This window comes from Mauremys mutica, chromosome 17, assembly GCF_020497125.1.
Source record: "Mauremys mutica isolate MM-2020 ecotype Southern chromosome 17, ASM2049712v1, whole genome shotgun sequence".
NCBI classification, from domain to species: domain Eukaryota; kingdom Metazoa; phylum Chordata; order Testudines; family Geoemydidae; genus Mauremys; species Mauremys mutica.
This window is the reverse complement of record NC_059088.1, coordinates 26,603,736-26,617,623: the sequence shown is the minus strand read 5'-3', so window position 1 is coordinate 26,617,623 and position 13,888 is coordinate 26,603,736.

Sequence of the window (13,888 nt, the reverse complement as noted above, 5' to 3'; positions counted from 1 at the left end):
CCCTGGGGCAGGAGGGAGCAAGACGTGGGTCTCCGCCCAGGAGAGTGACAACCGGGAGTCGGAAACCTGGAAGTGGGGGCCCTCAAGGGAACCCAGGTGCAGTTACCCGGAGATGGGAAACAGAGGGCAGGGGCTGGGGCTGGCTGTGCCTGGTTCTGCTGCAGTGACCTTGCAAGGGCTGGACAAAGGCAGGCGGCAGCAGCTGGCTGGAGTCTGCTCTGGGGCTGGCTTGGCCTTAGACTGATGGATGTTTATTTTTGTCCTTTTGTTCCTGTCGCCCTTGGGGGTGCTGGGGGGTGTTGGCTGCTGCTTTCATGCTGCTGCCTCGAAAAGCAGAACGGCTGCAGCCCTGGCCTGGGCCAGAGAGGGAGGCAGGGGCCTGATCCTTTCTGCTGGCGAGATGGATCCACCTTCCCCTCCCCGCTCAGGCTGGCGTGCAGCATGCCAGCAGCCCCAGGCCCTCTCTCTGAGCGGGGACATTGGCCCCCGTCGGGGCTGGCTTTGTGTGTGGCGAGCGGGTGGGTTGCAGAACAGGAGCCGGGGGGTGTTACCGGAGGTGGGGTGAGGGAGTCGTTCCTTGAGGAGGGGCTGTGTTGGGCATGGGGTTGGAGGGACAGTGGTCCTAGTGGGCGATCTAGGGCTGGATGGTTGGCTAGGGATCTGCGGGGCTGCCACGTGGGGACTTTGGGGGAGGCAGGGCTGGGGGTGGAGGGGTGCAGTGGTAGCCGGGGTGGGGAGCAGAGTGGGATGTATAGGAGCTCGCTAGGAAGTTCACCAGCTGTGCAGGGGAGCCAGCCACCCCCGCGGCGCTGGGAGAGGGCATCACAGGCGAATCCGTATGGGCCCAGGGTACGGCCGAACCCAACCAGACCCCTGGCACGGCCGCATTGAATCCTCTGGTGCAAAGCAGGTCGATTTACACCATTAGACCAGAGACGGGAGAAACACGGGCACTTAACCCGCAGCAGCCTCTCATCTCCCTCGGTGCTGCCCAGCTCCGCTCCGGCTCCTCCCAGGGGGAGCAGCCTCGAGATTTTCTCTGGAGCAGCTTCCCAACCTGATGCTACCCGGGTTCCTGCCTGGTGCTTATGTGATGGCCACTAGGCCAGGGATGGAACCAGGGACCCCCCGCAGCTAAAAGCATGAACAGCTACATCTTGAGCTAAGGAATCGCATCTCTATAGCCAGGCACTGAAGCAGCCCCATAGCCAGGGGCCATTTCTGATTCCCCTCCCCAGTGGGTTACATACAGCTACACGGGTCCCTTTTCACCCGCAGAGCAGGGATGTGACCAGCCTCCAGCCACACGGTGAGGGAGTGACAGGGCCAGGAATAGAACCCAGGAGTCCGGCGCTCTAACCGCTAGGCCCTGCTGTCTTTGCCCGCCCGCCGTGAGAGTCTGTTTTGTGTGGTGTGTCCCAGTGAGCCGTGGTGCATTCGTGGTTTGACGGAGCGAGCGAACGATGCTGTGAAACGTTCCCTAGGGGGAGAGATTGCACTCAGCCGTGTGGGGAAGAAAATTAATCTTGGAGGAGCGAAAAAAGAAATGAAGCCAAGTTTCTGGCTTTGCTGCCCCTAGTCCGGTTCTGCCGCTGCGCCAGCCCGGCCCTCGCCCTTCCCAGCCAACGCCTGGTGGAATAAAGTCCAAGATAATACAGTCTCTTCCATGGCTGCTGATCTCCAGGGCAGGATTTAGGCAGCCCAGGCTGGGGGGTGGCAGGTTTGTATAATGTTTGGTGGTGCCCAGGAGCAGAGGGTTGGGGTGCAGGGGTGAGTGCTGTGGGGTGGGGCCAGGGATGAGGGGTTCATGATGCAGGAGGGGACTCAGGGATGGGGCAGAGGGTTGGGGTGCGGGGAGGGGGGTGAGGGCTCTGGCTGGGGGTGTGGGCTGTGGGGAGGGGCAGGGGATGAGGAGTTTGGGGTGCTGGCAGGCTGCCCTGGGGCTGGGGCCAGAGAGGAGGACTTCCCCCCCATCTTCTCCCCCCTGGCAGGTCCAGGAAGCCCCCTCGCCTCCCCTGTGGTGGGTGCTGGGGTGCAGGGGGGAGATGCCATCATGTGTGCCTCCTCCCCTGCTGCTGCCCCTCACTGTAGCCTCCCTGGGGGCAGGGGGTGGGGCTGCCCCTTGCCCAACGTGGGGCAGGAGCAGTGACTGCAGGCGGGGGGGAGCCTGTGCTGGTGGAGGGTCCCACCAGAAAAGGGTCTGAGGCGAAGGGCCGAGTCAGGGGCCCAGGGGCAGCAAGTGGGGGCCGGGAGACACTAAGGGGCGGCGGGAGAGACCTGGCCTCAAACATTGGTGGAGCCGGGCCCGGGCCCCTGAATATTGCTGGAGCCCGGGTACCACGGGCCCATATAACTCGCCAGAGGGAGCCACAGTGGGTCTGTGTCCAGCAGCCTCAGTGCCGAATGGCCGGGGAAAGGGCGGCAGAGCCGGGGCCAGCGTGCGTCGGAGACAGATCCTGGCACGTCAGCAGGAGGTTCTAGACTCGGTAACAAGCAACCTGGTGACCTGCCGGACTCAGTTCCGGTTGAGCTGCACCTTTATTAACGTACCAAGTGGGAGCAAACCCCCATCAGGAGCCGGATTTGCAGACGGGCCCAGAAAATCTGGATCGTGTTATCAAAAAATAGCCTCAGCTGACGGGCTATTGGTCTGTCCTGGCTTCTTGTGCCCAGGAGGCCAGGCACCAGTCTGGCCTGAGGAAGGAATTAAATCCCCCATGCATGGGTCTGTCTAGCCACGGCACCTCTGTGGTTCCCATCCCACCTGAGCCCCTCTGAATCTTTAACGTATTTATCCCCACACCCCCCTGGGAGGTTGGGTGGGGCTCTTAGATGAGGAAACTGAGGCACAGAACCCATTGGTGTCAAGGGGAGTTAGGCACCTAAGTACCTCGATGAGTTTGCCCAAGGTCACACAGCGTCCGCAGCAGTGATCCTGGGTCTGTCAAGTCCCAGGATAGCCCCAGCCTGTGGGCTGTCCTTCCTCTCTAGCAGGGCTGCTGCGTAGCAGCTGTTACGCCAGGAACCAGGAGTTCAGTGGCGCTGGGCCGCGTCCTGAGCCCGGGTTCTGCATTTTTCATAAGAGGATTAACCGAGCGACAAGAAAAGCCCCAGCGCTGGGATCTGAGCAGCAGCCACCAGCCCCCTGGGGCCAGGGGATCCCACGCAGGCAGCACAAAACCGCAGTGCTTCTGCTGCAGCAAGAGCTGCGTGTATCTGGGGGCCGGCAGCCTGTGGGGCAGGCAGGGAGAGGGGGTGATGGGAGTGGATTCAGAGGCACCCCTGCCTACGGCTTCCCACCGCCCCTGCTGGTTAGAAGAGGAGGGGTGAGCGGGGAGGGGGCGAGGCTGACGGTAATAGTAAATGCAAAGGCTGGATTCTGTGTGGGATAGGGATGACGGCGGGTGGGGGGAGCGGGGTGGGGGAGGGCAGGAGGCCGCAGGGCTGGTGCACGAGCGTGTGTGGCCAGGCCAATAGGCTTGTGAGTGTGCAAGGGAGAGAGACCACTGCCGTGATCCAGCAGGAGTGGGTGAGTGACTGAGGGCCAGGGGGAGGGAAGCTCATGACCAGTTCCTACCCACTGCGCTGGGGCCAGGGGGCCATTATTGAGCTGGGTAATATCAGGGACTGAAGGTCCCATCCTTGACGGGGGCCAGGGCAGCAGAGTTTGAGACAACTCCCGTCTTTCCAGCCCAACCTTCCCCACCGCCCCTTATTCTGCAGGGATTGTGGCGTCGTCAAGGGAATCTCCACAAGCTGGTTTCAGTATAGTGCCTATGACACACAGGTGAGCAATGCTGGTTCCAGCCAGCAGAGGGAAGCGGTGCACACAGCCCAGTTCAGTACAGCCTGGTGATGGGCATGGTGATGTTGAGACGTACCAGAAGCACCCCTGGCATTGATCTGCCCCAGGGACTGGAGTTACTTTGGGCACCTCAGTCTTTGAGTCACTGCATGAGCATGGGGTGATTCTGCAAAGGCCCCAGCCTGAGTCTCAGTTACACGCTGGCTTCTTCAGGCTGTTCGGACCCCTGAGAACTCCCCCTGCCCAGGGGCCCTCCCAGCCAGTGTGAAGTGGGCGTCAGGGCGCCACACTCACCTGGCTTCCAGCCACGGGTGCAAGGGGGCGGATCGCGGGGGCGGCCAGAGCACACTGGGTTGTGGCTACTCCCAGCTCCCCAGGACCACTGTGGGGTAGCAGGAGCGTGGCTGGAGGGCACTTGCACTCTGGCTAGTCTCTGCCCTCGTGGGGACCCTGGGGGGCGCAGTATAACGGCCTCCCACCCCGAGAGGAAGCATGGAAGTGACTGAGAGAGACCTTAACTGCTCACCCCCCTGCTTCACCCTTGCCCGGAGCACAGAGCTGAAGCCCCTGCCTGTGCCCAGGCCGTATCGCAGCAGTTTGCTCCTGCAGAGCGGTTCCGTGGGTATCTATTCACCGGGATGATTACTGAGCAGAGGACCAGCTGTCGCTCTGCCCGCCGGCTGCAGCTCCTCCGTGTGAGCATCGCGCTCTCTGGGCCTCTGCCATCTGGAATCGGCAGCTTCCGGTGAGACCACCCCAGCACAAAGCATCCCCGCAGCGCACGAGCCCTAGCGGCTCGAACCAGATAACGAGCAGGACTGGTACAGCATGAGGGGGCAGGATGGAGGGGCACCAAGGTCTAAGCCCCACTGTTGGGGGGTGAATCCTGCCATCCGGGCAAAATCCCAGCTCGGGCACGTATGTTCTGCCTCCCCCTGTCCCACGTGCACTTTCAGCTGGGATCGCTCTTCGTTGCTGTGTGGGGCTGCGGCTAACTGCACCCCAGAGGTAGCTGCATTTCAGTGGGCGAGGTGAGACACCATTGTGCTAGGGCAGTGGGGTCAGCCCTGCCTCCCTGCGGCCCAGCTCCCCCTACCGAGCCCCCTGCCCTGCTCCCTGCAGCGCAGTGCAGCGCCCCCTACTGAGCCCCCTGCCCTGCTCCATGCAGCCCAGCACCCGCTGGGCTCATCCCTGAGCCAGAAGGGAACGCGCCCTCCCCTGGGCCAGTCTCGCCACTAGCTCTTCGTGCAGCAGAAGAGGCCTCCCCTCCAGGTACCAACCCAGTGCAGCCCTGCGGAGGCCCGTGGGTGCAGCGTGATGCCACAAGGCTGCAGGGGGGAGCGGAGCCGTTTGCCTGGGGGTGGAGGGGCCGGGTTGCACCTGGCGTTCACGTAGGCAGCTCCCAGCTGAGCATTAATTAGCAAAGCGAGAGGCCAAGCTCGCCTGAGCTCCGAGCAGCGCAAACCACAGCCAGCTGGCCTAGAATAGCTCCGCGAAGCTGGCCCACCCCGAGGTGAGTGTGTCATGGAGCCCTGGGGACGGCCCACCTCGGACTTCCCGCCTGGTGCTGCACGGCCGAGGTTGCCTCGTACCTGCTCCACCAGCTGGGGCTCGCACGTGCGGGCGGGAGGATGCATGTGGTTGCCTGCAGCTGAGCAAATACGGCTCTGCACACGCTGTCTGCCCCCAGCTCTGCTGCAGACCTGCCGCGCGGAGAGACGCCAGGCTGGACTGGCGTGGCAGGGACCCAGGGCAGCGGGTTTAGGGGTTGGAGCGCGCAAGGGTGGGGGGTGTAAAGCATCATGCACTGCACACAAATGCAGGGCCCCAGAGACAGGCGTCCGTGGCTGGGCCACGCAGCACCCCCGCCCCAAAAGGAGCCACCTGGGCCCATCGGAGCTGCTGCCTGGCCCAGGCTCCTGTCTCCAGCAGTGGCCCTACCGGGGCAGTGCTGCCCCAGTCTTCCACTCCCGCCTTCTGGCTTTAGGGTCCCCGGGAGGCTGGGGCCCCTCCAGACCCCAGACCAGGGCTTGGGAGCAGTCGGAGCAGAGACCGTATCCGGATGGAGCCGTGCTGGGTTTCAGGATGAGCCCAGCTCATGGAGAGTTTAGCTGGTGCTGGGGGGGAGAGTGGTGGGGAAAGTTATTCGAGGCTGGTCAGGGATGTTTGAGGGTCACAGAAGGGCCGGGCGACCTGCCCTGGACTCACTGGTGCTGGGAGACGCTCCTGAGGTGGAGAGGAGAGACACGTGGGGGATGCGGGGGTGGCTAGAAAGAAAAGGAGCCCATGCAGCTCCCCCAGCCCCAGCTAGGGGTGAGAGGCTGGGCTGTGTTTGTCTTCCTCACTCCTGGAGTGCTGCGCAGCGATCACCAAGGGCAGACTCTGACTCTGCTGCGGGACTTTGTTAACAATCCTTGGGAGAAGCCAGAGCCTGGCTCCCTCTCCCAGAGCTGGGCTCATGATAGATTCCAGCTCCCAGGCCCGTCGCTGGGGTGGTCTTTGCAGTTAGCTGCAGAGTGTGGCCACTTGGGAATGTCTGATGAGAGGGAGCACAGAATTCAGATCCAGCTGCCCTCAAAATTGCAGCCACTGCCACTTGAGTGAGGGGAGAGAATCCCCAGTAGCTGATAGCAGTACAGGGCATCTGACACATGGATGAGCAGTTCTGATTCCATTCAGCAGAGGGGAGCAGTCTCTCTGTCTCTCTCTCTCTCTCCTTCTCTCACTGTATTGCGCTGGAGGCGAGTTGGAATCTGAGTCGTCGTTCCCCAACCTCCCTTAACGTGCCGTGCAAATCCAGGGAGGTTTTTCGGAGACAGATGGCGAGGCCAAGGCTGCAATTCATCTCAAGGCCCAGAGTGCGGCGGAGGGATTGGCAGGGTTAAGTGAGGGTGGGAAGATTTGTGTGACAGTAACAAGTGGAGGCTTTTAGAATCACATAGACCCCCGGGGAGGGGAGCCGGGAGGCCAGTGCAAAGATACGAGCCAGATACGAGCGGAAGGAGATACAAGCAGCTGGGGAGTGGAACTTCCAGTCCCAGCTCCTTGAGGCTTTGGGGGAGGGGGTGTCACTGCAGCAGAGCCACCACGTAGAGCCACCCTCAGGGAGCCCTCATCCCGCGCTGGGGGCTGCCCTGTCCTTCAGCGCCTCGGGACAGGGCCAGTGAGGGCCTCGCCCCACCGCAGGGCTGGGCCTGGCGCTCGGTGCCTGGATTCCCACTGTGCCTTGGGGGCATGGCCGGCCGGCCGCCATGGCTGGTGGTAGCCGTGCTGAGACCTGGCAGCTCATTTCACACACACACCCCATATGAGCCTCCCACCTTTAATGCCAGGCGGGGCAGAGGGGGTGGCTGGGCCGTGGGGGGCGGTGAGAGCCCCTGGCGGTGTCCGGCTTGCCGCTCCGTACACGGTCCCTGCGGTGGGAGGCGCTGCCTCCCCCCGGGGGCCCCTGTCTGGGACGAGCACAGGCCCCCGCGCCAGGTTTGTGGGCAGCCTCCCTGCGCCGGGTTCGGTGACAGGCGCCTCCGCTTCTGGTCGAGGTGTGACCTCCCCCCGCAGCCCAGTGTGAGTCGACGCGTCCGTGGTCTGGCGGGGAGGGGCGGGGGGAAGCTCAGACTCAACTAAGCAGGGGTGAGAATCAGCCCCTGCTGCTCAGCCTTTGGGTGGCAGCTTCCCACACCCCCCTTATCCTCTGCCCACTCCTCCCCTTACTCACCCCCACAGCCCCTCTCTTGCCCCGTCTCCATCCCCTGCCCTAGCCTGCTCCCCCAGACCCCCCCTCGGCCCCAAACCTCCACCCCTCCCCACCCACCATCTGCCTCTCAGACACCCGCTTCATTCCCGGGCACCCCGCCCTCAGGCGCTGGCTTTGCTGGAGCTCGTCCGGAAGCTTGTTCCACAGTCGGATCCCCACCCCACTGCCACAGCGCTTTGGCCCCGGTTTTCACATGCGCTCTGCAATGTGCGTGGCCCCAGAGAGCGGGTGGGAGGCTGTTTCCCGTCCCCCCGGCCCCTGTTCATGGGTCAGATCTGCCTCTGGGCAGCGGGTGACTCTTTCCTTTTGCATCTTGCAACAGAAGAACACAGTCCCAAAGCAAAAAAACCAGCAGGAGGCTAAGGTGAAGGATGCGTCTGCACCTGAAATGGCCCAGAAACCAGAGCAAAGAGCATCCAGAACAACCGGGGAAGTTCAGGACCAAGCAAGGCCCTCACTGCAGCGGCTGGGAGAACGTAGGAATCGCCGGAGCGGCCCAGACCCAGGTCCGTGTGGCCCAGTATCCCGTGGCCAGAACCAGCTGGTTCCGAGTAGCAGAGCTGGGACAATCTGTCCCCACCCGGAGGTCTCGTCCTCGGCTCTGATAGTCAGAGCTTGGTTTAAACTCTGAAGCCAGAGGTCTGAGATCCCGGCCAGAACTCGTGAGGATCACTCTGGAGATTCTTGATACTCAGCCCCTTTGGGAATCTCAAGCGGTACGGCCACGTGGCAGAGCGGCTGGATCAGATGTGGTGCTGTAACTCAAGCTGCTGAGAAGGGGACTCTTTTGGGAGCTGGACTATGGTTCATAAGTGAGGCCCCCAGAGAGGGGGAGTATTGCTTTAAAGACTTCTGTCCGGGAGTGGAATACTTCCGGGAACCTGAAGGGAAACTGAGGCAGGGACTGCAGTGGCATGCCACGCTCAGAGACTGCCCCCCTCCTACAACAATTCTAAATAGTTATATGTCGATACTGGTGAACTCACAATCCTTGCGGCTGAATAAACGCTTCAGCTCCTAAACCCTGGGTATTTGCCAAGGAAAGGCCATTCCTAGCCTGTAATTTTGCAGCGTGTTACAGATTTGTATTCCTGTGAGGCTGGGGAGCCTCAGCCCTGGATCGGGGCCCCGTGGCGCTAGGTGCGGTACAAACACAGAAGGAAAAGACAGTCCCTGCCCCAAGGCGCTGGCCGTCCAAGAGACGAAGATGGACACGTTGGCAGTGGTACCAGCTCATCACCAGCCGAACCCTTGTTGAGATTTTTGTGGGCACCTCCCCAAAGGAGGGTGAGCAGAGGGAAGCCGGCGGTGGACAGGGCCTGTGCTGCCAAGTCGCGCGTCCTCGTTCGGTGAGCATGGTTGGCTGCGTTTAGCGCGCGCGGGTCACTTCAGCGGCTCTTGCTGGGGTCGGGTCAGCCATGTCATCTAGGGAGCCGGCAGACGCGCTCCTTTGCGGGGGGAGTCTTGATTCAGGGATGGGTCCGCTGTTGCTTTTATTATTATTTACTCCCTGTGTTGCGGTAGCGCTCCGGAGCCCCAGTCCTGGCCTACGGCCCCATGGTGCTAGGTGCTGTACAAATACAGAGCAAAGAGCCCGTCCCTGCCCCAGAGACCTTACAGCTGGCTGGCTGTTCTGCTGAGTTCTCGAGGCTCAGACCTGGCTGCCTGAGTCTTCAGAGGAAACCTGGCACCTCGCTGCCGTACCTTTACTTTCCCTCCCCCTGCCCTCCGTCACTCACTCCATCAGTGTAGCAGGAGCTGCACTTTCTTTTCTGTTGTTTCAGGCCAACCTGACTAGTGGGCTGAGATGCCTTCAAGGGGGCTGGTTTTCAGTGGTACCAAATCCCCTGCCCGCTGACAATCAGTCCCCTGGAAAAGGGCCGCAAGTTGGGTGCCCAAAATCGCAGGCCCCCCACAAATCACTAGCAGTTTCGCCAGCTCCAGGCATTGCAAAATCAGGATTCCTGAAGCCTTCTGGCTCCTGAGGTTTTTGCTCATGGGAGCTGGCAATGCCGGAAGCGCCTTTCATGGCTGCTGGGCAAAGACAGATGTTGAGAATTTGGGGGTGGCCCTGGGGAGCCAGGGGTGTTGGTTATTGCGGCCCAGCGCTGCCGGCTGGCACTCTCCTGCCCGAGCGACGCAGGATGCAGATGTGGCTCGTGTTAGCCGCCCTGTCTTCTGCACCAAGCAACGCTCCGCTGAGGGGAGCTTGTGTCCGGATGGGGCTGAGTATCGAGGGCTGGAGAGACTAAAGGGAAGGGAATCGTGGGTCAGGAGAATGTGTGTGGGCGGGGGGGGGGCGTGTGTGTGAAATTGTGGGATTGCATATTCAGGGCGGCCAAGTCTCTGCCACCTGACACGGCACTTACACCTCGGGCAGAGCCGTCAGCCTGCCTGTGGCTCCACCAGAGTCTCACACCCGGGGCTGAGCCGGGGGGAGGGAGTCTGAGCAGGGAAAGGTAACCTGCGTCTAGGCCTGTGAGGAGGGCTGAGTATTAGTACCAGCTTCCCCCAGAGGGACCCCTACTAAACCCCTTGCCCCCCCCCCGAGACCCCTGCCCCCAAAGTGACTCATGCCAGCCTCCAGAAAAGCCTCCGCCAGGCCTCCAGAAAGACCCCAGACAGACTCCAGGCCTCTGTTCCCCCAAACCACCACAGCCAGTTCCCCCAGAGAGTCCCTGACCCCGCAGACCCCCCTCCCAGACAACCACCAACCCCAGCAACCCCCCACGTCCCAGTACCCACCCCCGACACCTTCCCAGCTACGTGACCCCTCAGCATCCACGACACCCTCCAGCACCCACCAAGCCATCCCCCATTTACCCACCCTTCACCCTGCCCTGCCCCATAGCTGCCAAGCCCCTTGCATAGCATCCAAGGCCAGAAGGGACCAGCGTGATCATCTAATCTGACCCCCCATATAGCACAGCCCAGGGACTGGCCCCAGAGCAATTCCTGGAGCAGAGCTTTTGGAAAAAACACCCCATCTGGATTTTAAAATGGTCCCTAATGGAGAATCCCTCACGCCCCCAGATGAGTTGTCCCAGTGATTAATTACTCTCCCTGTGGAAAAGGTCTGCCTTCTTTGCAGGCGGAATTTGTGGGGGTGAGCTGCGAATCAATTTGAATATATGCAAACAACCCCATTAAATAATTTGCATCGAACGTCACAGGTGGAGCTGCACAAATCCAGGGGAGAGAGACCCCACCCCCCGACCCCAGGCCTGGGGGGTCTCTTTCGTGGTACAGCTACGCCACCGTGTGGCCTGAGTGATAACTACAGGAACACACTGGGCCCCTGGCACTGTCATGCCTGCCCCATGGGGCGAATACCCCTTCCTTCGTGTGCCTTGTCTATTCAAGCAGTGAGCTCTGTGGGGCAGGGACTGTCTCTAGGGGCCTGTCCACACAGAGAGTTATTCCCTGGGTAGCTGCCTGTGTGGAGGAGCCAGGACCTGTGTGTTTGTGTGGCCCCTAGCACCTGGGGGGCCCTGATCTCAGCTGGGGCCTGCAGGCACTGCACAAAATGCACCTTGTGCTATTCCGAGCCAGTGTTATCATAAGGCTCTCGCCGCAGACAAGGAGGCCTGTGCCATTTCTCCCCTCCCTGGGGCTTGCAGGATGCCCTGAGAGCTGGGGAGGGGGGTGCTCTGGGTGAACAGGTTTAAATCAACAAGCCCAATTTCTCTCCCCCCCCCTCCCCAGCTCTGGCTGGCAGCGACCTTGTCCTTTTGCTGCTGTGATGCCCATTTACACCAGCTGGGGATCTGGCCCATCAACTCCAGTGGGGGGTGATACGGATTTGTGCCAGCTTCGGATCTAGAGTGACCAGATGTCCCGATTTTATAGGGACCATCCCGATTTTTGGGTCTTTTTCTTATATAGGCTCCTATTACCCCCCACCCCCTGTTCTGATTTTTCACACTTGCTGTCTGGTCATCCTATGCAGATCTGACCCATGTCTTATAAATTCAGTTAGCTTTGTGCACAGTCCAGGGATGCACGGTGCCGGCAGCAGAGCAAGCTACACTGTCGCGCTGCCCTCCTGCCCTGGAGAGATGTCATCTAGAGAGGTGCTCCGTCTCCATGACCCAGTCAGTCCTTGGCCTCTACCGAGGCTGCCGGCAAGGGACAATTGCGGTGCTGATACTTGTCCCGCAGCCACAGAGAACACGATGCAGATGTCACCAGCAAGGGGGTGAATGAGCGACAGCTGCAGGGGTGGGTGGCTACTTCTCTGCGCAGAAGCAGCCTGAGACCTGGCAGCTCATGCCACCCAACAGGTCCCCATGTCCAGACAGCTTTCCGTTTGCTAGTGTCCCAGGCTCGGCTTTGAGCCGGAGACCTAGAGGTGAAAATCCCACCTCCCATCCTCCTGGCCAAGGTGTCGTTTCACAGCGGCTGCTTAACTCGGTGTGAGCTGTAGGACGCTAGGGCATGGCGGGAGCTATATGTAATGCAGCCGTTCATGCCCTAGGCGCAGACTGGATGGGTGAAGAACCTGTCCCTGATAGGACCTTTGATCTTCATCACTGCAGGTTTAGCACCGAGCTCAGCCACTGAGCGGCACTCAGGCCCCACAGGGATGGGCGTGTAATAGACAGGCTGGTGCCTAAATAGAGAGAGTTCCTATCGGCTGAGAAGTGAGTAAATACACGCTCCCCGGCCGCTCATCTCAAGGCAGCTGAAGGCAGCTGGGGCAGACCTGTCCACTTTGTAACTCCAGTTTGAACTGGTCAGTTCTGCACGCAGCACAGGCCTGGAAAGGGGGGCGGGAAAGAGGAAACCTATTCGGGCTGCTAGTCAATACTCGGGATTTCCCCATGCCGGTGACCTAGTGACTCAGGCAAACTAAGCAGGGTTGAGTGGGGTCAATGTTTGGATGGGAGACTTTCAGAGAAAGGCCTGTGCGCTGGTCATTGTTACCCGTGGTGCGGTGGCACCGCCGAACCCCAGTGCACAAATAGCAGATACAGCCCCTGCTCCGGAGAATTCACAAGCAGGACATTGCAACAGGTGACTAAACAGGGGAGGCGAGAAGGTAATAGGACCAGATTATAGTAGCAACAGGGAGCACGTATCAGTTACACCGCTCCATTATTAAGATCTGTCAGGACATGGAAACGGTGGTCTGGCTCAGCGTGCTAAGTTTCTTAAAGGGCCCGTTAAAAATGAATTAACTCCTAAACCAATGAGCGGATTTACGTGCCAGTTCTCAGCGGATTGGTTCTGCACTCAGAGAGGAAGGGCTGGAATTTGGGGAACGCGCTGCAGTCTTCAAACATGGAACCACGCCTCTGGCTTCGATACCAAAGGTACTTTCCCCCGTGCGCTCCTTTCAGCCTGGCACGAGCACAGCCCGAGCGACGTGCAGGTGCAGTCTGACTCAGTGCCTTGGCACTGGTTTGCTGGACTGCTGGATGCCAGCCCAGGGTGTGCTGCTGCCGCTTACCAGAGCGTGGGAGACACGCACGCAGCCCGTTCCCTGGCATGCATGCCCTGGGACTATCCTAGGCTCCCTGGAGTAGCGGAAGTCCTGGCGCCTGGTACCTGCCCTGGCTCTGGGTGCATTCCATCCGCCAAAGCGAAAGGCCTCCTGGAGATTGTGGAAAGGATTGTGGATCCTTCAAGGGAAAGCTCCCTGAGACTAGTGAATAAGGATCCCCACCCTGAGCCCCTGGGAGTGCTGCCCCGCAAGGACCCCCATGTGCAATGGATGGTCAGGGCCCCCTAAGAGCATCAGACAGATGCCTTCCCCATAAAAAATATCATGATGCATGGAGGGTGACTTAGCAGGCTCTCATCCCTGTTCCCCCCAACCAGGGAATGCCGGGGAAAGTGACCCCAGCCTCCCCCTAGCGTTGCTCCCCAAACCTTGTTGCTAACATGGGGCTCTTGCCCCGTGCAACATCTTCCTAATGTCCTCTCCAGCTGGGCCTTCACCTGAGCCCTCCATTGCTGTTATTTGTGTGGCAGTAGCCCCGAGAGCCTCCAGCTGAGATCCACAGACACAGAGCAAGGGCTCCAAAGTGCCCCCAGTCAGACAGAGGGGAAGGGACTTGTCCAAGGTCGTACAGCAGGACTGGGACTAGCACCTAGGTCACCTGAGTCCCAGAGCGGTTCCCTAGCCACTAGACCCCGCTGCCCCTCCAGGAGTCATAGTCCCAGTGCATTGCTGGGATCAGAGCCCGCAGAACAGAGGTGAGATTCTGTTACATGCTGTGATTACTTCCGGGTCCCTCTGGCTCAACACAGCGGCCTCTGTGCTGCGATGGGAAACTGGTGCCAACTCTGGCCCACAGGCGAGAGTTCGAAAAGTGGCCATTGGG